This window comes from Callithrix jacchus, chromosome 2 (genome assembly GCF_049354715.1).
Source record: "Callithrix jacchus isolate 240 chromosome 2, calJac240_pri, whole genome shotgun sequence".
NCBI classification, from domain to species: Eukaryota; Metazoa; Chordata; class Mammalia; order Primates; family Cebidae; genus Callithrix; species Callithrix jacchus.
Window position 1 is genome coordinate 100,540,366 of NC_133503.1, and position 22,538 is coordinate 100,562,903.

The 22,538-nt window shown below is 37.9% G+C and overlaps 1 long non-coding RNA gene across 2 annotated transcripts; it reads right to left on the bottom strand.

Annotated features, from left to right (window-relative positions):
• Nucleotides 1-5,989: 5,989 nt before the first annotated feature.
• Nucleotides 5,990-22,019, bottom strand: LOC118151430 (uncharacterized). 2 transcript variants are annotated; one of them, XR_013532178.1, is made up of 3 exons: nt 21,711-22,016; nt 21,470-21,620; nt 5,990-8,011 (listed from the first exon to the last, which is right to left on the bottom strand). It is a non-coding gene; the product is annotated as an uncharacterized LOC118151430 (long non-coding RNA). The 2 variants fall into 2 exon arrangements; XR_004739737.3 differs by lacking the exon at nt 5,990-8,011 and adding an exon at nt 18,187-20,355 and having other exon boundaries at nt 21,711-22,019.
• Nucleotides 22,020-22,538: the final 519 nt, after the last annotated feature.

Consider the following 22,538-nt stretch of genomic DNA (forward strand, 5'->3'; position numbering starts at 1 on the left):
TTGCTCAGCACTTCTCAGGGACTGAAACCCTGAACTTGTCTGCTTCTGTGTATAGGATATTCTTATCTCTCTTTTGATTATAAAAACAATGTAGCAGCTTTCAAGCACATTTAAAAAAAAATACTGGGAGAAAACAAAACTCTAACAGTTCCATTACCCAACTACCCAAGGGCCAGAGTCTGAGAGTATCTAATCCTGTGTTCTGTGTGTTTAGCAAATAAGTGCAAGTTCACTAACTCCTTTTGCTTTCCCTGTTAAAATCGTTCCTTGTGTCTGCATGCACCTGTAAACCACACCCACACACCCTCCTTTTCTTTCCTTTTCTTTTATGAACTGTTTCCTGATTTTCTTAGTTTCTGGGACACAAAAGTGAGTAGCACACAACATGTGTTCCCTTCCAATTCTTTCTGCATCTGTAAAGGAAGTTTTCACATCACTGAATCACAGTGTGCAGACAGTTTTCTACTCTTCTTTTTGCAGTTAACATAAAATCATAGCAATTTTTCAATGTTGCTGCAGAACCTTCATAAATCAGTGCAGGAATTTTTGGTTTTTAACCGACCTGGGGTCAGGTCTCACCTCTGTCATTTAGTAGCTGTGTTACCTTGGACAATGAATTAACCTCTCTGGGAATCATTTTATCTCTAAATGGGTGTTTACACTATCTGCCTCATGCTGCTGGGAGTAATAAATGAGACGCAGGATGCAAAGTCTCAATGTCCAATCAATTCTAGCTAAAAATAATAACCTTCTTAAAATATGTTTATGGTTGCACAATATTCCATCAAGTGGAAAATAAAAGTTATTTTTGAGATTATAGCCACTCTGAGACATGAGGAGGAAATGTTTATTATGCACCCACAAACTCTTTAAATTCCAATTTTAGCCACTTGAGTTGATGCCAACCTATTGTCCCTGAGTGTAGTGACCTCTCTCTCTAGGCACAGTCCTTTCATGTGGGAATGTATTTCAATTTATTCCAGTCTGTTCTTTCCTTCCTTCATCCTGCATACACATTTCTCTCCAGTAGAGCTAATAAAGAATATTTGCCTGCTGCATTAATGTTCACATTGAGGGTAGTCACAGGAAGATTCCGAAATTTTTTGTGTGATAGTCAACATTGCATGTAGTTTGAAGGTAGAATTTCAGAATATTTATGTATTATCCCAATAAATGGTTAAGAACTTGGCAAGTGAATGGAAGGCCTTGCAAGGTCAGACGTGTTAATGAGGAAGTTGTTAACTTCACAGGTTCCCTTTGAAGGCTCTGTGAAGGATTTGTGAAACCACAGAAGCAGGAAGAATGAATTCTGCTGATCACTGCAGAGGGAGGGGAAGAGCTTTTGGCTGGAAAGCTCTGAGTTTTATTTTTATTACTAAACCTCTGCAAGTAAATAAATAGCACCAATTTACATTAAATTATCTTGTCAATATCTATCAATTCTGGTGATAATTAAACAATGAGCAGTGAAATTTTACTAGGGTTGGGCTCTATTTTGTCTTGTTTTCAGGGGGGAGGAAGTGTTGCCATTGGAATGATAGGCTGGGTAGAGCCTATCATCTTACTTGTAACCTACAGAATCCACTTTTGCAAATTTGAGCCGAAACAGAATTGATGGATGGATGTTAGATAGCTCACAGAATATTTGGTAGGACCAGAGGATCAGATGACAAGTTTGAGCATCCAAGAGCCATGATAACCACCCCTTCTCTAACAGAAACACCACAGATGCTAGCACTTGGCACTTATGATGCTCAGGACTGAATTCCAGAAACACTGCCACCCCCAGCCCCAGAACTGAATCCCTGCACCAGGCCTGCCAAAAGACTAATTTTCCTAGCTGCTTCTGCCTCCTTCCAAGAACTCTTCCCAGTATGTCATTCCATTGCTAACACTCCCTTCCTCCTCAAAATAAAACAAAATAAGACCCAACCCTAATAAAACTTTAATTGCTCCTTGTTTAATTAATTCAAGACTGTCTTTCAGGGACAGTCTGATTAGAGTGAGTGAGGTCACATGGCTGTACCCTAATACAAGGGGTTTGTGAATGCAAATTTTCTGGCTCCCACTTTAGGAATGTGAGACACATTATGTAGGAAATTATCACAGTGTAGGCCACATGTTCAAAGACACTGAGTAGCTCAAGCGATGAATGAACATTATAGGGTCAGTCATTTTGAGTGTTCTGCATACAGTAACTATGGATTTCTGTCTCTGAGAAGAAACTTCTGCCATCAAGTACTTCTCAGCATGCTAGTGATGGACTCTACATTCCTCAGATTCCAAGACTGTTCAAACCCTTTGCTGCCACAAAGTCATGAAACATATAGCCCCACTCCCTTCTTTGCTCCCATCTCTAACATACATGAAGATAATCATAAAACAGCATTAGCATGGAGCTCTAAAGATGATACAAATTAATGTGTGTGTATGTGTGTGGGGATACTACTAAATATCATATGTTGTCAGGGATGGCAGGTTCATCACCTCACCTCTGGTGTATGGTTAGATATAGTTGTAACAATAGAAAAAGGAATATATTATTTCTTAGAAAAAAAAATTTTTTTTGAGATGGAGTCTTGCTCTGTAGCCCAGGCTGGAGTGTAGTGGTGTGATCTTGGCTCACTGCTACCTCTGCCTCCCAGGTTCAAGCAAGTCTCCTGCCTCAGCCTCCAGAGTAGCTGGGACTGCAGGCATACCCCACTACAACCTGCTAATTTTTGTATTTTTTGTAGGGACAGATTTTTACCATGTTGGCCAGGCTGGTCTCAAACTCCTGACTTTAGTGATCCACCTGCCTCGGCCGCCCTAAGTGTTTGGATTACAGGCATGAGCCACCACAACCCAGCCTGTTTTTCATAAATTTGGTGGCATAAGAAAGAAATAGAATGCATGGGTAAGATAATTAATTATAAAATGTCTTGGAATGCAAGAAAATCATATAAGATTTCACCATTATTAGGCATCCAAATCTAAGGCAGAATACTAATTACTCACTCTAATTTAAAATATAATGATTAAAATGGTTAGTGTTTCCAAATAATAACTGCAGAATAGATAGGAGGAAAATAAACCTATTCTTCAGTAGTGTATTTCGAAACCTTATCAATCTTTGACATTCATAGCTAAGAAGGATTCAATCTGCTTTGCAAATTTAATTGCAAGCCAAATAATTAGCATAAGGAGAAAATTAATAAAAATATGTCGAGGTAATCACAAACCAGCTTTGAATAACTGATTTAACTAATGATGAGTTTTTCATTGAATCATTTGTATACACTGGAGAGTTTCTCTAATATTATTTAATAGATTTTAAAACATCTTGTAAAATTACAAATGCAGTATGTTTATTACAGAAAATTTAGAAACCTAGATAAGCAAAAAAAGAAATTACTCATTACCTCATGTATATTAGTCTGCTCAGGAGGCCACAACAAAATACCATAGACCAAGTGGCATAAGCAGCAGACATTTATTTTCTTACAGTTCTGGAGGCTAGTCCCAGATCAGGTGCCAGTCAATTCAGTCCTGATGAGGGTTTTCCTCCTGGCTTGTGGACGGCCACCTTCTTGCTGTGTTTTCACATGGGTGAGTGTAGGGAAAGGCTGGAGAGCGTGTGCCCAGAAGCTCTCTGATGTCTCAGAAGCATTATTTCCACCCTGAGAGCCCCACTCGTATGACCTGTTTTGACCTTAATTGCTTTTCAAAGGCCCTGTTACATTGGTGGTTCAGACTTCAACATATGAATCTGGGAGGACACAACATTCAGCATATATCATGTTCAGAATATAATTCCTGTTGTATGTCATCATTCTGCATTTTGCATAAGGAAGGAAATAAATTTTGTAAAAAATGAAAATATACTGATTTGAAACTCTCTGCTTTTCATCTAATACTCTTCTGAGAATATCTTTCCACTTAATTGAGTAACTACATAATTAAATATGTAAAAAGTATTTTAAATGTCTTCCACAATTATTCTGTAATATTAGGGTTAATAACAGCATAACTGTTAATAATAATGTATAGTTAGTAACTTCATGCTGTTATTAGTTTTCCAGTTCACCTCTTGATGAACATTTCCATTTTTCTAATTTGTAATATTTTACAAATAGTTCGATGAAGTGCTGTGAAGAACATTCTTGTGACTATTTCTTTGTTGTATCCCTATAATTATTCTGAGTAGCAGATTTCTGGGGCAAAGACTATACATATTTTAAGACTTTCAATAACATTGCCAAATGTCCCTTGATAAAGTTTATTCCAAATACATTCCCAAGTAGCAAAATAAGAATGCCTATTTTTGATGCATTTGCCCTTAACTTTTGCTAAGGCAGGGCATTGCCGTTTAAAAAATTTTACCAGAGATATTACACTGTCACTTTCGTTTAATATTTAAATGTCCTATGGAAATTTTAATCAACCTTTACTCTTAGAGGTTCTATCATCAGAAAAGTCTTCCCCACCAAAAAATTAAATAAGCTTTCATATATATTTTGCTCTAAAATTTTAAAGCCTGGTTGCATACACTTATATTTTTAATTCATCTTGAATGTATTTTAAACTTTTTTCAAGTGATTAGTAAGTTGTTCCTATTTTTTTGAAATTGAGTTGAATTATGCATAATATTTTGTTATTTCCCACACAAAAAAGGACTCTAATTAGTAAGATATAAAAATAGGCCTTATGTTAAAGGATCCTTTATAAAGTAGTCCTCATGGTATAGACTCATAGGATCAGTTTGTTATAAAGACCATGTAGATTGACTCCAGCCAGCTGTTGGTAATTTTATTTTTTTTTAAACATGATGTGAACATGAACTATGATAACTCCCTGAATAACAATCTTGAAAATTAAATCTTCACATACACTATTGGGCTTCAAAATGAAAGATTGTAGATAAGTTTCTCATAAGCATAACCTCATTCTAATCTTGAAATCAGCAACATTAAAGACTACAGGCATAATTAATTTTGATATGTCAAATTAATTCTTGCTGTTTCTTGGCATTTCAAGAAGGATATTGATTGCTATCATAATTTTTTTTAACACAAATAGTTATCCAGCAAAATCTGGAAATGCATTTTACAATTTACTTAGAACTTCAAACTGCCACTAGATGGTGTCATTAAGTCTTTGCCAAACTAGGTCCAATATAATGTAAAGCAAAAGATCTGAACTTTTTACTTAGCACTTCTATGTAGTTAATGATTAAGTCATCTCTAGACAACTGTGACTTTAGCTGAATTAAAATGGATGTCAAATTGTTATTAAAAGTGTGTGCTAGTAAACAATGCAAGTGGCCTTAACTTATTCTTACAATGAGTATATAAAAATTAATATTGCTATATATATTCACAAGAACCAATTTAAAAACAATATACAAGATGATCCCATTGATTATGGCTACAAAATGTACAAGGCACCCAGGAATAATTTTAACAAAATATTGCAATGCCTTTATACAGAAAATTCTCAGGCATTATTAAACAGCATTTTGAAAGTCCTAAAAAAAAAGGAATATACAATGTTCATGGATGGAAACACTAAATAGTGTCTCCAAATTATCAAAAAGAAATTGATTGAAATGGTGTCTAATACAATTGTATAAATTAACAAGTTGTTACTTAATTCATGCATAATAACACAAGACTTTACATAATCTGTTAAACTTGAAGAACAAAATGGGAGTAACTTGTCTTACTTGACCAATAAAACAGTATATAAATCCAAGAAAAAAAAATCTATGGTGGCATCCCAAAAATAAGAGAAAAGGCAGAATTGGTTATTCATATGAGAAAAAATTAAATCTAAACAAAATTAATTCCAAGACAACGAAGAACTTCAATATTTTAAACCATAGCTTTAAAACTGTAAGAAGAAAATGTAGACATTTGTTGTGTTATCTAAGGATAAGGAAGAATTTATTAAATAAGACATTAAAAGCACAAAATAAAAAGTGATAAATTTTTCCATGTTAAAACTCCTGTGTATCAATAGATACCACAAATAAGGAACAACAGACAAACCCTGGACTATAAAGACATTTTTGGAAACTGTAAGTATCAAATTAGTGGTAGTGGTTGTTTCCAGGGAGCTTAGGAAAGAAAACATAGAAAACTTTGTTTCATTTCTTTTACAAAATAAATTTTTAAACAAATAGGCAAAATGTGCAATATGTTGAGAATTGATAAAGTTGTGTAATAAGTACATATTTTTATATATTTAAAAATCTTAAGATTTTATTCCAACCAATTTTTATATTTAAAGAAATAGAAATGTATTTTGACATGACACAACAGTTCAGCCAGCTGCCCCTAATAGCTTTACAGTGGGTTTTTTTTCTTTTACAGTCACTTTTACAATGCTATCTTATTTTTACATTTGGGGAGAAATTCTTGTCAAAAATAATAAAGTGAGTCCTTTTGGGTTTTTAAAAATGATTACTTCTAGCACTTTCTCAAAGGAACTAAGTTTTCATTTTGGCTTTTCCATTTGAGAAACAGTGATACCTCTAGAGGCATGCAGACTATTAAAATCATGTTTCCAAAGTCCTATTAAATCATTGCAAGTTTTTTAAAAGTATAGTTTCTGTTATCTGATTGGTTATCAGAGCTACTTATCTTGCAGCTACCCTTGGCCAGCCACAAAAAATACATTATAATTTTACCCTTTGTGGAGCAAAGCTGCAGCTCTGCTGACCAGATTCCTTTGTATCATGCTTCTTTCTCTTTCATACTCACGACTTGCCGTTTTTATATAACAAACTTAGGGCTCCAATATGCAAATAACTATACTACATTATACACTAAGTATAATAGAAAAAAACAAAAAACTTAGCGATAGCTCTCCAGAAACTTGAATCGAGTGACAAGAGCTATTTTTCTCAAATGGTTATCGGTCTTCACAAAATACAATCAACTTATAAGAGGTATTTTGCTTTTAGCATCCCATAAATTTTACTCCAGTAACCTGAAGTCATGGGAGAAAAGTTTTAGGAAATCACTTTTATTTATGAGGGAAAAAAATTGACATTTTTATTCCTTCATACTATTCTCACCCTAAGTCAACTATTCTCTGTGTCACTGTTCCTCAAAAACCATGAAATTTATATACCTTTTGGTATGATCAAGGGAAAATTTTAAAGCATAAAGGCCAACTTTGTCTCCCATCTTAGAAATCTGTGAGGAGGAAAAAAAGGCAAATATGAGAATCACTGAGGGAGAAGATGCTTGTATGAAAGAAAATTTTCTTTTCCTTTTAAATATTGCTTTGAAGAATTATTCATTTGCTTAAGAAGTATATTGATTTCAGGTGTTCAACTATGGCTGAGGTTTAGGAGAACATGAGATGGGTCCTTTCCTGGTTTCTGGTTTACATGGTATACTAAGTTACCATTAATGATGAGTCAAATTTGCCATTTAGACATACTGTAAGAGTTGCCTGTGGAATTATTTATATACAATCTTTTTCTGATTATTGTAGAAAATTTGGAAAACACAGTTCAATGTGTTCACTTAGCACTGCATGGTGAAGAAGACATTTTAAATAGAAGTAAATGTTTAAAATTTTCAGATTTGAAAATTGAATCAAATGGAAAATTTAAGTAAAATAATATGTGCTCTAGTCATGTTTTACTGGAATGGCTACATAGAAGGTAATTAGTCTAAGAAATTATCTACTCCATTCTGTCTTGAACATACTTCTCAAAAATCATTTGTTTAAGTAAAATTCTATTACATTTCAAAGCATTTAATTGTTCTTGATGCAATACATTGTTTATTAAGAATTCATTGTAATCCCAGCTACTTGGGAAGCTGAGGCAGGAGAATCGCTTGAACCCGGGAGGTGGAGGTTGCGGTGAGCCGAGATGGTGCCATTGCACTCCAGCCTGGGCAACAAGGGCGAAACTCCATCTCAAAAAAATAGTACACTGAGAGCCAAATTGTTCCAGCTCTTCCTGATCCTTCCAACTCTTTTTGTCACAGGATTAAGAAAAACAATTATCCACCTATAGAATCATAAACAAAGATAAGTCAGGGAACAATATGTTAAATTCCTTTTAAAAGTGCTTTTATCCCAAGTTGCACTAAGACCATCATTTGTCTTGCACCCTGAACCAGTGGTTGGTTTCAGCATGCATTTCAGTGTTCATTCACTCAAATGCTGGTTTGTATCATTTCCACCCCCTGCAAGAGTACAGACAGTTCTTGTTTGTGTTCACAATGCATTCCTGGAAATTATAACATACAGGGATCAGTGGTAACACAGACCACTCCCCACTGCCACCTTCCAGGACCAGTATTATAATTGAGGATCATAAACCTAAATAATGGTTATAAAAACAAATAAACTGTAGCTATTTCCAGAACACTTGCCGTAAAAACAAAGATTCAACAATGAGATACATCCATAATAATTTTAAACAGTAAAATTCATAATCCACATCTTATACTGTTGTCAGGAGGCTTACATCTACATTGATGAAAAAATATACTTATAGCACATACAAGAAATAAAATTCTGCTATAATACATTAACCATAAGTGAATTTAATGAATTCAATCAGCCAAATTTTCTCTTCTCTTAGAATTTCAAGGAATAGGGTAATTGGTGGTTTTTTGGCCCAGAGCTTTTTAAAAAGAAACCCAAGTTATCCACAACTGTTTCTTCTTTTATTTCTTTATAAATTTCCATATACAGTCATTTAAAATAACTCCATAAGCCAGGTGTGGTGGCTTATACCTGTAATTCCAGCACTTTGGGAGGCCAAGGCAGATGGATCACTTGAGGCCAGGAGTTTGAGACCAGCCTAGCCAACATGGTATAAAAAAAAAGCCCTGTCCCTACTAAAAATTAAAAAAAAAATTAGCTGGGCATGACGGAGGAAACCTGTAATCTCAGCTACTCAGAAGACTTAGGCAGGGGAATTGCTTGAACTGGGAGGCGGAGGTTGCGGAGAGCTCAGATCTTGCCATTGCACTCCAGCCAGGGCAACAGAGTGAGACTGTCTCAAAGGAAAAAAGAGAGAGAGAGAAAATCACGAGTAAAAATAAAAGTTTAGTGAATGATTTTATGGGTGATTATAAGAAAAAAGATGACAATGGCAATGGTGGAACCTCCCATGAAAGCGTCTTTTTCCTTCAACCTCTCCCAGGGTCTCAGTTAATTCAAAGTTGACTTTGTGTCATTTTGAGTCAGTCCAGCACATTCCTGAAAGGGTCTTATACATCTCCTTCCCTGATTCATTGGCACTGCTGATGAAGTTTTTTTCTGGTCTGTACAAGAAAATTTGAGTGGATAATAGCATGAAGAATGGATTTGAGAGATGTTGTGATGGTAGACGTAGCAGGACTTGGATAAAAACAGGACATGGTAAATTACAAATGTCTTGAAATTCTGTTACTCTTTCCTTTAAGAGACTCCTTTTTCCTGCCTTGAATCTCAGCTAAGTGACTCGCTTGATTGATGTGGCAAAGGTGGCATTCTGAGACTTGAAGCTGGGTCGGAAGTTTTGTAGCTTCCTGCTGGGCCTCTTGAAACACATTTCTTTTCTGAGTTTCCTCTACTCAGCCTCCATTTTGTGAAGAAGCCAAACAAACTCAGAGGAGGGGTCCACACAGAGAGGAACAGAGGTCCCCAAATGACAACCCAGCTAAGCTCCCAGCCTACAGCCAGCACTATCTTGCTACATGTGATTGAGTCATCTTGAGCCCCGCCAGCTGACACCACGTGGAGAAGGGAGGGGCTATCCCTGCTAGCCCTACCCCAATCGCAGATTCGTCAGCAATTAATTAAAAAGTAATACATAATAGTTGTTTTGAGCTAACAGGTTTTGGAGTGGTTTGTTTCACAGCAGTAGATAACTGAAAAGATATGAGGGGCAAAGAAAAGAATAAATTTAATATTTCAAATCTGAAGTAACGAGAAGATAATGCTTTTTTAAAAAAGAAAGTAAAGGGGGAAGTAGAACATTTGATTGAAATAGTGTGGAAAAACCTAGTGTATGAAGAGTTCTGCTGGAGACTAGTGAAAATTATAATTTGGATTTAGTCTTGTTTATTTTATTAGCCATGATATCATATCTACCTCTACAAAAACCAAAGCTCAATGAAATCTACAGGGAGCTGCAAGTTTATTCGAGAATATACATGGTAGAGAGTTAAAGCTTTTAAAGTAAGAGAATATTAAATCCATTATTAAATCATTTCACTGCATGGTATATTATAATTATCTTCAATAGGATATGAATTGTGTAAATAATGTGCAAGATTGACATCGATCTCCAGTTCTTCCCAGGAAGTAAATCAGCTCAATGTGCATGAAATAGTAACATCCAAAACTACCCTGATTTTCTGTTTCTAACGGGTTTAAGGAGGCTTTAAGATTTTGTACATTCAATCAATACCCTGAAGAGGTTATTCTTATGAGAATATACAATCCCAAAAATGAGTCTCAAGAGACAATTCTTGTATTTCAGGAAAAATATATTTTGCTGTAATCAAGTGATGTATCTATTAAATGGCATTGGCCAGGATTATGCCTATGAAGGTATTATTTAAATGTAGCCATATGAAAACAGTAGCCCTCTTTCCTCCAAAAGTAGGCAAAATGCCCAAGTAATTTGCTACTTTAATCAATGTTTAGAGAAACACTATTGCATAATAACATGAAGATAAATAGGTAGAACTACAACTTTTATGCTTACTCATAGCTCATACTACCAAATGGTTTCCAATAAATGACTTGTCAACCCATTCAGTAGGGAAGGTTTGCATTTTGCACGCCATCCACTTTCTTAAGGAGGATGATGGCAACTATTTTTTCAAAAGGTTTCAGTAAATAGACTTTAAAGTTTAAATTGGAGTTATTTAATATTTTTCATGTGTCAAAAGTTTTGGGGACATAACTCATAGCATCTCTCCAGTGAACCAAAAGTTAATGCATTTTTACAGTACTTAACTTTTCATGGAATGGCTTTCACCTTTTTCACAGCAGGTCAATAAAGAAAAAATATTGGAATCCATTTCATCTGCTATTTCATCAACTGTAAATATTCCTTATATGTACAGTGCCTGGCACACTTTACAATAGTAAGGGAGGGAAGCAAGGAGAGAGAGGGGAGGAATTCTTTAGAAATCTACTGCTGCATCACACTGAGAATTAACCTGAGACTCACTCTTCTGCTCAGTCACTGTGATTTACAGTTCCTGTAGATAATACATGCAGGGCCAGGCACGGTACCTCAGGCCTGTAATCCCAGCACTCTTGGAGGCCGAGGCAGGTGGATTGCTTGAGCCCAGGAGTTTGAAACCAGCCATGGGCAACTTGGCAAAACTCCATCTCTACAAAAAATACAAAAAAATTAGCCAAGCTTGCTAGTATGCACCTGTAGTCCCAGCTACTCCAGAAGCTGAGGTGGGAGGATTGCTTGAATCTGGGGGGTCAGGGCTGCAGTGAGCCAAGATTGTGCCACTGCCCTTCAGCCTAGGTGACATAGTGAGCTACTGTCAAAAATGAAACAGAAAGAAAAGAAAGAGACAGAGAGAGAATGAAAGAAAGAGAGAGAAGAAAGAAAGAAAGAAAGAAAGAAAGAAAGAAAGAAAGAAGAAAGAAAGAAAGAGAAAGAAAGAAAGGAAGGAAGGAAAGAAAGAAAGAAAGAAAAGAAAGAAAGGAGGGAGGGAGGGAAGGAAGAGGAAGGGAGAAGGGAAGAAAGACAAAGAAAGGAGGGAAGGGGGGGAGGACTCAAGATGGCGCTGTGAGAACATCCCAGGATTGAAGCTCTCATTGAATCCTCGGAGAGGTGAGTCTGAGCTGCATTTCCAGACTGATCTTTGTTGCCCACAGAATGGGGAAATTCCAAAGTATAAAAGAGACGCGGGACGCCAGGCAGAGTTACCGCCTGGCGAAGCTGGCAGCCGGGGTGGTGGTGGCCAGCTTTTCCCAGCGTTCCCCTCAGGGCGCGCTTGTCCGGGTGCCCTGTTGAACCAGCAACCTGAGACTTGAGAGGGCTGGACTTGAGACTGAACGGGACTCGGAAAGTGGGCCAGCCCAGGGGATTGCAGGGACAGAGGGTTTGGGGTAGCCCAGTGGGACGGACAAAACCGCGATTCCAAACGCTTCCCTGCAGACAGTCCCAGAGACGCTCTGTGGGGGAGGGCTGTCCACCATTACCGAGGCAACCCGCCTCTACTGAGATACACGCCCACTGCTGACGCAGCCTGCTATTGCCGAGACAACCCGCTACAACAGAGAGACTCCGCTGCAGGGCGTAGCCCGGCGGAGACCTCAGCAGAAGAACAGAGTCTGCAGTAACAGGGCGAACCACACATCAGCAGGGTGGTGCCACGGCAGGCAAATAGTGACTAGACTGTCTCCGAGCTGGGCAGAACACCTCAACGGACATCCAAAAATAAAGCCCAAACCCCCAAGACAGAGCATTTGAGAAAAAAAGGGTTTTTTTAATGAGCTCTGTTGCAGCAGAATCAAACATAGCAGCCTAACAGCCCTGAATGAACAACAGAGCTCAAAGCTCAGCAATTGAGCTCATATAAAGTACAGACTGTCTCCTCAAGCAGCTCCCTGACCCCTCTATGTCCAAAAGACTGACATTTGGCAGGCATCATCCTGGGACAAAAATAGCAGAAAGAGAAACTGGTAGCATCCCTCACTGTTCCACAGCTGCTATACATGCACCCCAGACAAGCAGGGCCTGGAGTGGACCTCAGCAGTCGTACAGCGAAGGGGCTAGACGGGTACAAGGAAAACCAAGTAACAGAAATACTTCATCATCAACAATCTAGGTGTCCACTCAGAGACCCAATCGAAAAGTCAGCAAAAACGCAGACGACAAGTGGATAAATCCACAAAGATGAGAAGAAACCAGCGCAAAAAGGAGGAAAACACCCGAAACCAGAACACCTCAGCTCCTACAAAGGACCAAAACTCCTCACCAGCAAGGGAACAAAGCTGGACAGAGAATGACTGTAACGAAATGACGGAATTAGACTTCAGAAGGTGGATAATGAGAAACTTTGGTGAGCTAAAAGTACATGTATTAAATCAATGCAAAGAAACTAAGGAACTTGAAAAAAGATATGAAAAAAGATTTGAGGAAATGATAACAAGAATGGATAACTTAGAGAGGAATATGAATGAATTAAAGGAGCCGAAAAACACAATACAAGAACTTTGCGAAGCATGCACAAGTTTCAATAGCCGAACTGACCAAGCAGAAGAAAGAATATCTGAAGTTGAAGACCAACTCAATGAAATAAAACGAGAAACCAAGATCAGAGAAAAAAGCGCAAAAAGGAATAAACAAAGTCTCCAAGAAATGTGGGACTATGTGAAAAGACCTAACCTACGTTTGATAGGTGTACCAGAAGAAGACGAAGAGAATGAATCCAAGCTGGAAAATACTCTTCAGGACATCATCCAGGAAAATTTCCCCCACCTAGCAAGACAGGCCAACTCTCAATTGCAGGAAATACAGAGAACACCACAAAGATATTCCACAAGAAGAGCAACCCCAAGGCACATAATCGTCAGATTCAACAAGGTTGAAATAAAGGAGAAAATACTAAGGGCAGCCAGAGAGAAAGGTCGGGTCACCCACAAAGGGAAGCCCATCAGACTCACAGCAGATCTCTCGGCAGAAACACTACAAGCCAGAAGAGAATGAGGGCCAATATTCAACATTCTTAAAGAAAAGAACTTTCAACCCAGAATTTCATATCCAGCCAAACTGAGCTTCAGAAGTGAAGGAAAAATAAAATCCTTTGCGAACAAGCAAGTACTGAGAGATTTTGTCACCACCAGGCCTGCTTTACAAGAGCTCCTAAAAGAGGCACTACACATAGAAAGGAACAACCAGTACCAGCCATTCCAAAATCACACTAAAAGCTAAAGCGCATCAACATAATGAAGAATCTGCAACAACTAACAGGCAAAAAAGCCACTTAGCATCAAAATGGCAGTATCAAATTCACACATAACAATATTAACCCTAAATGTAAATGGAATAAATGCACCAATCAAAAGACACAGACTGGCAAATTGGATAAAAATCCAAAACCCATCAGTGTGCTGTATCCAGGAAACCCATCTCACATGCAAGGATACACAAAGGCTCAAAATAAAGGGATGGAGGAAGATTTACCAAGCAAATGGAGAGCAAAAAAAAGCAGAAGTTGCAATTCTCATCTATGATAAAATTGACTTTAAAGCAACTAAGATCAAAAGAGACAAAGAACGACATTACATAATGGTAAAAGGATCGATACAACAAGACGAGCTAACGATCCTAAACATATATGGACCCAACACAGGAGCACCCAGATACATAAGGCAAGTTCTTAATGACTTACAAAGAGACTTAGACTCCCACACAATAATAGTGGGAGACTTTAACACTCCACTGTCAATATTAGACAGATCAACCAGACAGAAAATCAACAAGGATATCCAGGGCTTGAACTCAGACCTGGAGCAAGCAAACCTGATAGACATTTACAGAACTCTCCACCCCAAATCCACAGAATACACATTCTTCTCAGCACCACATCACACCTACTCTAAAATTGACCACATAATTGGAAGTAAAGCACTGCTCATCAAATGCAAAACAACTGAAATTATAACAAACAGCCTCTCTGACCATAGTGCAATCAAGTTAGAACTCAGAATTCAGAAACCAATCCAGAACTGCACAGCTTCATGGAAACTGAACAACTGGCTCTTGAATGTTGACTGGGTAAACAATGAAATGAAGACAAAAATAAAGAAGTTCTTCGAAACCAACAAGAACGAAGACACAACATGCCAGAATCTCTGGGACACATTTAAAGCAGTCTCTAGAGGAAAGTATATAGCAATAAGTGCCCGTAGAGGAGAATGGAGAGATCCAAAATTGACACCCTATTGTCAAAATTGAAAGAGCTAGAGGAGCAAGATCAAAAAAACTCAAAACCCAGCAGAAGACAAGAAATAACTAAGATCAGAGCTGAAATGAAGGAGATTGAGACACGAAAACCCTCCAAAAAATCAATAAATCGAAGAGCTGGTTTTTTGAAAAGATCAACAAAATAGACAGACCACTAGCCAGATTGATTAAAAAGAAAAGAGAGAACAACCAAATAGATGCAATAAAAAATGATAAAGGGGAAATCACCACAGATTCCACAGAAATTCAAACCATCATCAGAGAATATTACAAACAACTCTATGCGCATAAACTAGTAAACCTGGAAGAAATGGATAAATTCCTGGACTCCTGTGTCCTCCCAAGCCTAAACCAGGAGGAAGCTGAAACTATGAATAGACCAATAACAAGGTCAGAAGTCGAGGCAGCAATTGAGAGCCTACCACACAAAAAAAGCCCGGGTCCAGATGGGTTCACAGCTGAATTCTACCAGACACACAAAGAGGAGTTGGTACCATTCCTTCTAAAACTATTCCAAATAATCCAAAAAGAGGGAATCCTTCCCAAATCATTTTACGAGACCAACATCATCCTGATACCAAAACCCAGCAGAGACCCAACAAGAAAAGAAAACTTCAGGCCAATATCCATGATGAACATAGATGCAAAAATCTTCAATAAAATATTGGCAAGCCGATTGCAAGAGCAAATCAAAAAACTTAATTATCATGATCAAGTAGGATTCATCCCAGGGACGCAAGGCTGGTTCAACATACGCAAGTCTATCAACGTAATTCACCACATAAACAGAACCAAAAACAAAAACCACATGACTATCTCAATTGACGCAGAAAAGGCATTTGACAAAATTCAACAGCCCTTTATGCTAAAAACCCTCAATAAACTCGGTATTGATGGAACGTATCTCAAAGTAATAAAAGCTATTTATGACAAACCAACAGCCAATATCATACTGAATGGGCAAAAACTGGAAGCATTCCCTTTGAAATCTGGCACTAGACAAGGATGCCCTCTTTCACCACTCCTATTCAATATAGTACTGGAAGTTCTAGCCACAGCAATCAGGCAAGAAAAAGAAATAAAGAGTATTCAAATAGGAAAGGTGGAAGCCAAATTGTCTCTATTTGCAGACGACATGATAGTATATCTAGAAGACCCCATCGCCTCAGCCCAAAAACTCCTGAAACTGATAAGCAACTTCAGCAAAGTCTCAGGATATAAAATCAATGTGCAAAAATCACAAGCAATCCTATACACCGATAACAGACTTAAAGAAAGCCAAATCAAGAACGAACTGCCATTCACAATTGCTACAAAAAGAATAAAATACCTTGGAATACAACTCACAAGGAACGTAAGGGACCTCTTCAAGGAGAACTACAAACCACTGCTCAACGAAGTCAGAGAGGACACAAACAGATGGAGAAACATTCCATGTTCATGGTTAGGAAGAATTAATATCGTGAAAATGGCTATACTGCCCAAAGTAATTTACAGAATCAACGCTATCCCCATCAAGCTACCGTTGACTTTCTTCACAGAACTGGAAAAAACCACCATGAATTTCATATGGAACCAAAAGAGAGCCCGCATAGCCAAGTCAATTCTAAGCAAAAAGAACACAGTGGGGGGCATCACAATACCGGATTACAAACTATACTACAAGGCTACAGTAATCAAAACAGCATAATACTGGTACCAAAACAGAGATATAGACCAATGGAACAGAACAGAGGCACCGGAGGCAACACAGCATATCTACAACTATACAATCTTTGATAAACCTGACGAAAACAAGCCATGGGGAAAGGATTCCCTGTTTAACAAATGGTGTTGGGAAAACTGGCTAGCCATGTGCAGAAAGCAGAAACTGGACCCCTTCCTGACACCTTACACTAAAATTAACTCCAGATGGATTAAAGACTTAAACATAAGACCTGGCACCATAAAAACCCTAGAAGGAAATCTAGGCAAAACTATCCAGGACATAGGAGTAGGCAAGGACTTCATGAACAAAACACCAAAAGCATTGGCAACAAAAGCCAAATAGACAAATGGGACCTAATGAAACTCCACAGCTTCTGCACGGCAAAAGAAACAGTCACTAGAGTGAATCGGCAACCAACAGAATGGGAAAAAATTTTTGCAGTTTACCCATCCGACAAAGGGCTGATATCCAGAATTTACAAAGAACTCCAACAGATTTACAGGAAAAAAACAAACAAGCCCATTCAAAAGTGGGCAAAGGATATGAACAGACACTTTACGAAAGAAGACATATATGAGGCCAACAATCATATGAAAAAATGCTCATCGTCGCTGGTCATCAGAGAGATGCAAATCAAAACCACATTGAGATACCATCTCACTCCAGTTAGAATGGCGATCATTAAAAAATCTGGAGACAACAGATGCTGGAGAGGATGTGGAGAAAAAGGAACACTTTTACACTGTTGGTGGGAGTGTAAATTAGTTCAACCATTGTGGAAGACAGCGTGGCGATTCCTCAAGGCCTTAGAAATAGAAATACCATTTTACCCAGCAATCCCATTTCTGGGTATATATCCAAAAGACTATAAATCGTTCTACTACAAGGACACATGTACACGAATGTTCATTGCAGCACTGTTTACAATAGCAAAGACCTGGAATCCACCAAAATGCCCACTGGTAATAGACTGGATTGGAAAAATGTGGCACATATACACCATGGAATATTATGCAGCCATCAGAAATGATGAGTTTGTGTCATTTGTAGGGACATGGATGAATCTGGAGAACATCATCCTCAGCAAACTGACACAAGAACAGAAAATGAAACACCGCATATTCTCACTCATAGGCGGGTGATGAAAAATGAGAACACATGGACACAGGGAGGGGAGTACTAAACACAGGGGTCTATTGGGGGGAAAAGGGGTGGGCCAGTGGGAGGGGGAGTGGGGAGGGATAACCTGGGGAGAAATGCCAAATGTGGGTGAAGGGGAGAAAGGAAGCAAAACACACTGCCATGTGTGTACCTACGCAACTGTCTTGCATGCTCTGCTCATGTACCCCAAAACCTAAAATGCAATAAAAAATATATATATATATATAAAAAAAAAGAAAGGAGGGAAGGAGGGAGGGAGGAAGGAAGGAAGGAGGAGGGGGGAGGAAGGTAGGGAAAAGAAAAAGAAAATAAAAGAAAGGAACAGAAGTATGCATGTATGGAAATATACACATTTACCTGTAGGGTCTATAGTTATGGTTCTGCTATATTGACTAACACAACACAAGGTGAGTTTAGCTTTAACTTAATAAAGCTTTAAAGGGTTTGGGTTACATGTAATTTGAGTGTTCTCTGAATTATTAGAGCAGCTAATATCAGGAATCGTTATAAGAAGGATCATCATGATTGCTACTTAGTAAGTGACGTCAAGTACCAGATATTTTGCTAAGCTTTTGTGTACATTATTATTGTACCGAATTTATTATAACAACCCTGCATCATAGTATTATGCCTATCTTGCAGATAAAAAAGTAGAGGTTAAATGATTTTGTAAGGAGTGAATCCAGGATTTCAACTCCAGACTATCGGTCTCCAAAGTTTCTTCTCTTTCCATAACCCTTACAATTATATTCAGAACCACTGTCTTCACTGAAAAGTTATTGAGCAGCCATCACCATAAATGGTGTTTGGTTTATAGTGCATCCAAAATTTATTTAGAGAGACCTACCATCCAAATTTCCTTACGAAAGTTCAAGTAAGTCCTAGAACTTACTTCTTCTTTCTTTACCAAAATCAATTTGATAGTTTTTAAAATTTATGTAAGGCTATTCAAGATACCTCACTTTTAGGACTCTAAAAGTAAATTTTGGATCTCAGAATCTTGGGACAAAATTGATTCATTCATTCTCTACTGATTGCATATGCAGCACTTGGCTTGACATTGAGGATATAGCAATAACAACATGAAGCTAGCCTTGTTCTAAACAAGCCCACAATGATATCTCTACTTTAAAGTCCAATGAAATAAAATCCAATAATGTTATTGGGATGGAGAGAATGTATTAAAAGGCACAAATGACACCAATAATTTGCAGGCTCCAAATTACTATGTCTGAACATTGCTAAATGTTTATAAGCACTAGATTACTTTAGGGCAAGCAAAAATGCTGATTTCTCCCAGGACAAACACTTAGGCTCCTTCTTTCAAAAATAAATGTCAAAATATTATTCTGTTATGAATTCCCAGACAGAAATTGAAGTTCACTGATGCACTTTAAATTGCATCAAAGGATTAAAAAGGAGAAGAAATGTTAGAGAAGCTTTGGACATGGTTGGGTACTCTTAGATATGGGTAATACATTTTAATTCTGCTTTCAAATACTCTTGATATTGAATAACAAGGATGGATTAAGATGTAGCATAGTGAAGCATGCTTTGCCAGGAGAAGGTGTTTAATCTGTGACGTATGACATTGACTCTCTTTTATAATATTTCTTTTTGAAATCTTTCTCTGCTGTATTGTCACATAACTGTAAATATATCATTCTGTTTATTCCTCCTTCTCTGTGCTTCCATTCATGTATCTCCTTCAAGTTAGGAAAATAGGCTACCCTAGAGTAAAAATATGACTGACAACTCCGAAGTGAAAACAATTCTAATGGGAAATACCTCGGCACTATTGGAAGGGCTGCCAGTGCGCTGTTTCTAGCTATCAGTTAGAAACCAGCAGATGTTAAATTGACATATGTTAGGAAATAGCTTTCAGAAACTCATGTTTCAAAATGTATGACAGAAAAACAGATGATGCCACCTTTTTTGGCTTAAACTAGATAACTAGAAGATCACACCAGATGTGTTAGGATGTTTCTCTTCTAAAATATGTTCTGTTTCCTGAGAACGAATGCTCAAAAGCCGAAATGAGAGATGTCTTCCTCAAAATGAACTTTGGTCTTCCTTTCATAAATTTAAAATTTTTATTGTGATTAAAATATTTGACAAAGATCAATGGGCAAAAACAATGAATTCAGTATTTTTATCGTTGTTATAGATTTTATAAACTGATTACTCAATTCTCCATGAGTATTGGTCAGTGGAGATCTAAGCAGCCCTGGGAGTGAACAAGTCATGACAAAGCCTGGAAAACGTAGAACAATCGGATAACTTGAGAATTGAAATGTTAATCTCACTTGTCTGACAATTGCATTGTGAATGATTCATTCTCACATAGTATCTAAGTCCTTTTTTGTTACTATAAAAGAATGCCCAAGGGTGGGTAATTTATTTTTTTAAAAAAGAGGTTTATTTATCTCACAGTTCTGCAGACTGTACAGGAAGCATGCACTGACATCTTCTGGTGAGGACTTCAGGCTGCTTCCACTCATGGCAGAAGGGAAAAGGGACCGGCTGTGCAGAGATGACATGGCTGGAGAGGAAGCAGGGAGCAGGGAGGTGCTAGGCTCTTTCAACAATCATCTCTCTAGGGAACTAATAGAGTGGAAACTCACTCACCCCCAAGGAAGGGCACTAATCTATTCATGCAGGCTCTGCCTCCATGACACATATACTTCCCACTAGGCTTTGCATCTCAACACCACCGCATTGGGGATTAAATTTCAACATGAGATTTGTTGGATGCAAACATACAAACCATAGCACATAGGTAAAGTATTAACACAAGAAAATATATTTAGAAGTTGTTGTTCTCACTGTACAGATTACAAGTTGACAGGAACACATGTTTTTGCTTGCCCAGTATTCATTCTCCCTCTTCAATTCATAGCACTTTTAATGAATACATTCAAGGAACACCCCTTTTTCACACACCACATAGCTGTTCACTATGACCAGATTGGTCTCTTGGGGACCAAGTGTGCAATCTGAGATTGGCCAATCAGTGGATTCTAACCTCAGTGGCTACAATGACTGATTCCGTGTTGGGCAAATGACCCAGGTTAGGCTAGTCATATCTTGGATCTTTTGGTAGGATCACTGAGAAAACAAAGTAATGCTTCCTGATATCTTTTAGTCTGTGGGTCCAACTTATTTGTGAACTTCTAAATTAATTGAGCTCCAATTCTCTTTGTTTAAACCCCATTTGAGCTGTGTTTCATTCTGATGCAATCAAGAGAGCATGATGATTATATGAGAGATCACTTTGGCTGAGGGAATCAGGGAAACTTCCACGGAAGATGTAGCCCTGGGTAGGATCTTGAAAAAAGCTAGATAGGAGGAAGCAGGGATGGAGAGAGAGGCATTGCTGATGGTGCAGCTGCATGAGTTAAGGAACTGGGGTTAATCTGAAAAGAAACATGGTTACAGGGGTCTCTGAAGCTCAGGGTACATGAAAGACTCCAGGTCTCTGCTCTTAGCCACCACATCCAAACTCCAGCCAGTCCTGTTGACTCCACAGTATTCCGTGGAATGGGATGTACTGCTAAGGAGAATGAATGTGACTTCGTGTCTAGAGACACACAGCCTGGAGCTGGCATGAATAGAGACAATGTAATGGTAATGGAGACAAAAGCAGAGAGACCAACCTTCAAAAGTAAGAACCCCACATCCATAATGAGAAACTTCTGGGTCAAGCAGCATAGAAACTTCAAGTCTTCCTTTTTAATATCTTGGTTGCTCAAGAACGGTGGAAGAATAGATTGTCTGAGAAAGGTCCCCACTGAGGATGGTGACTTCCTAAGATTTTTGACAAAGAAAGACATATCAGAACACATAAGAATATTTTTAAAATCAGGAATTCATACAACAGTATTTATCTTTATTTACCTTTACTACTTGTTATGTACTCTGATAGTTTCTATTCTTTCTTGTTTTTATTTTTTTTAATGCTGGTTGGACCCACTACAATTGGTTCCATTGCCCACTTTGAAATCAAGTTTGAAAAACAGTGACCTCACAGTGCTGTTGGGAAGCACCAGCAGATGTCACTGTAGGTGACCACACCAGTGTAACAGCTGCAGCCAGTGACCATGGCAACGTTGGCTCCCTGCCAAGTGGCATAACTTAACTGTGTTTATTTTACTCTTGTTTTTTGTTTTTTTTTTTGTATAGCCCATGTAGTTATAAGGTTCTACATTTCAAAATATGAAAGGGCACAGAGGGAAAACTCTCCTTCCCATTCCTACCTCTTGGTCACCTGGTTTTCTTTCTCAAGGGCAAATAATGTTACTAGTTTCTTCTGCTTTCTTCCAAAGATATCTTATGCATGTGCAAGTGTGCATGCACACACACATACACACATACACACACACACACACACACACACACACACACACACATTTCCTCTTCTTTTAGAAAAGGATAGCATAATTATAACACTGTCCTGTACCTTTCTTGTCTTTCCTTAGCATGTATTAGGGATTATTCTACCAACACACACAAAAAGAAGTCATCCCCATTATGTTCATAGTTGCATAGTATTCCACTGTACATACTGCCATTATTAAAACAGGTATCTGCTGACTACACATTCATTTTATGTCCAGTCTTTTGCTTGTACAAACAATGCTGCAAGGAATAACTTTGCTGACTCTTCATTTTACACATATGAGCATATTGATCCCAGAATCCTTGGAAGTGGAATTCTTGAAAGAA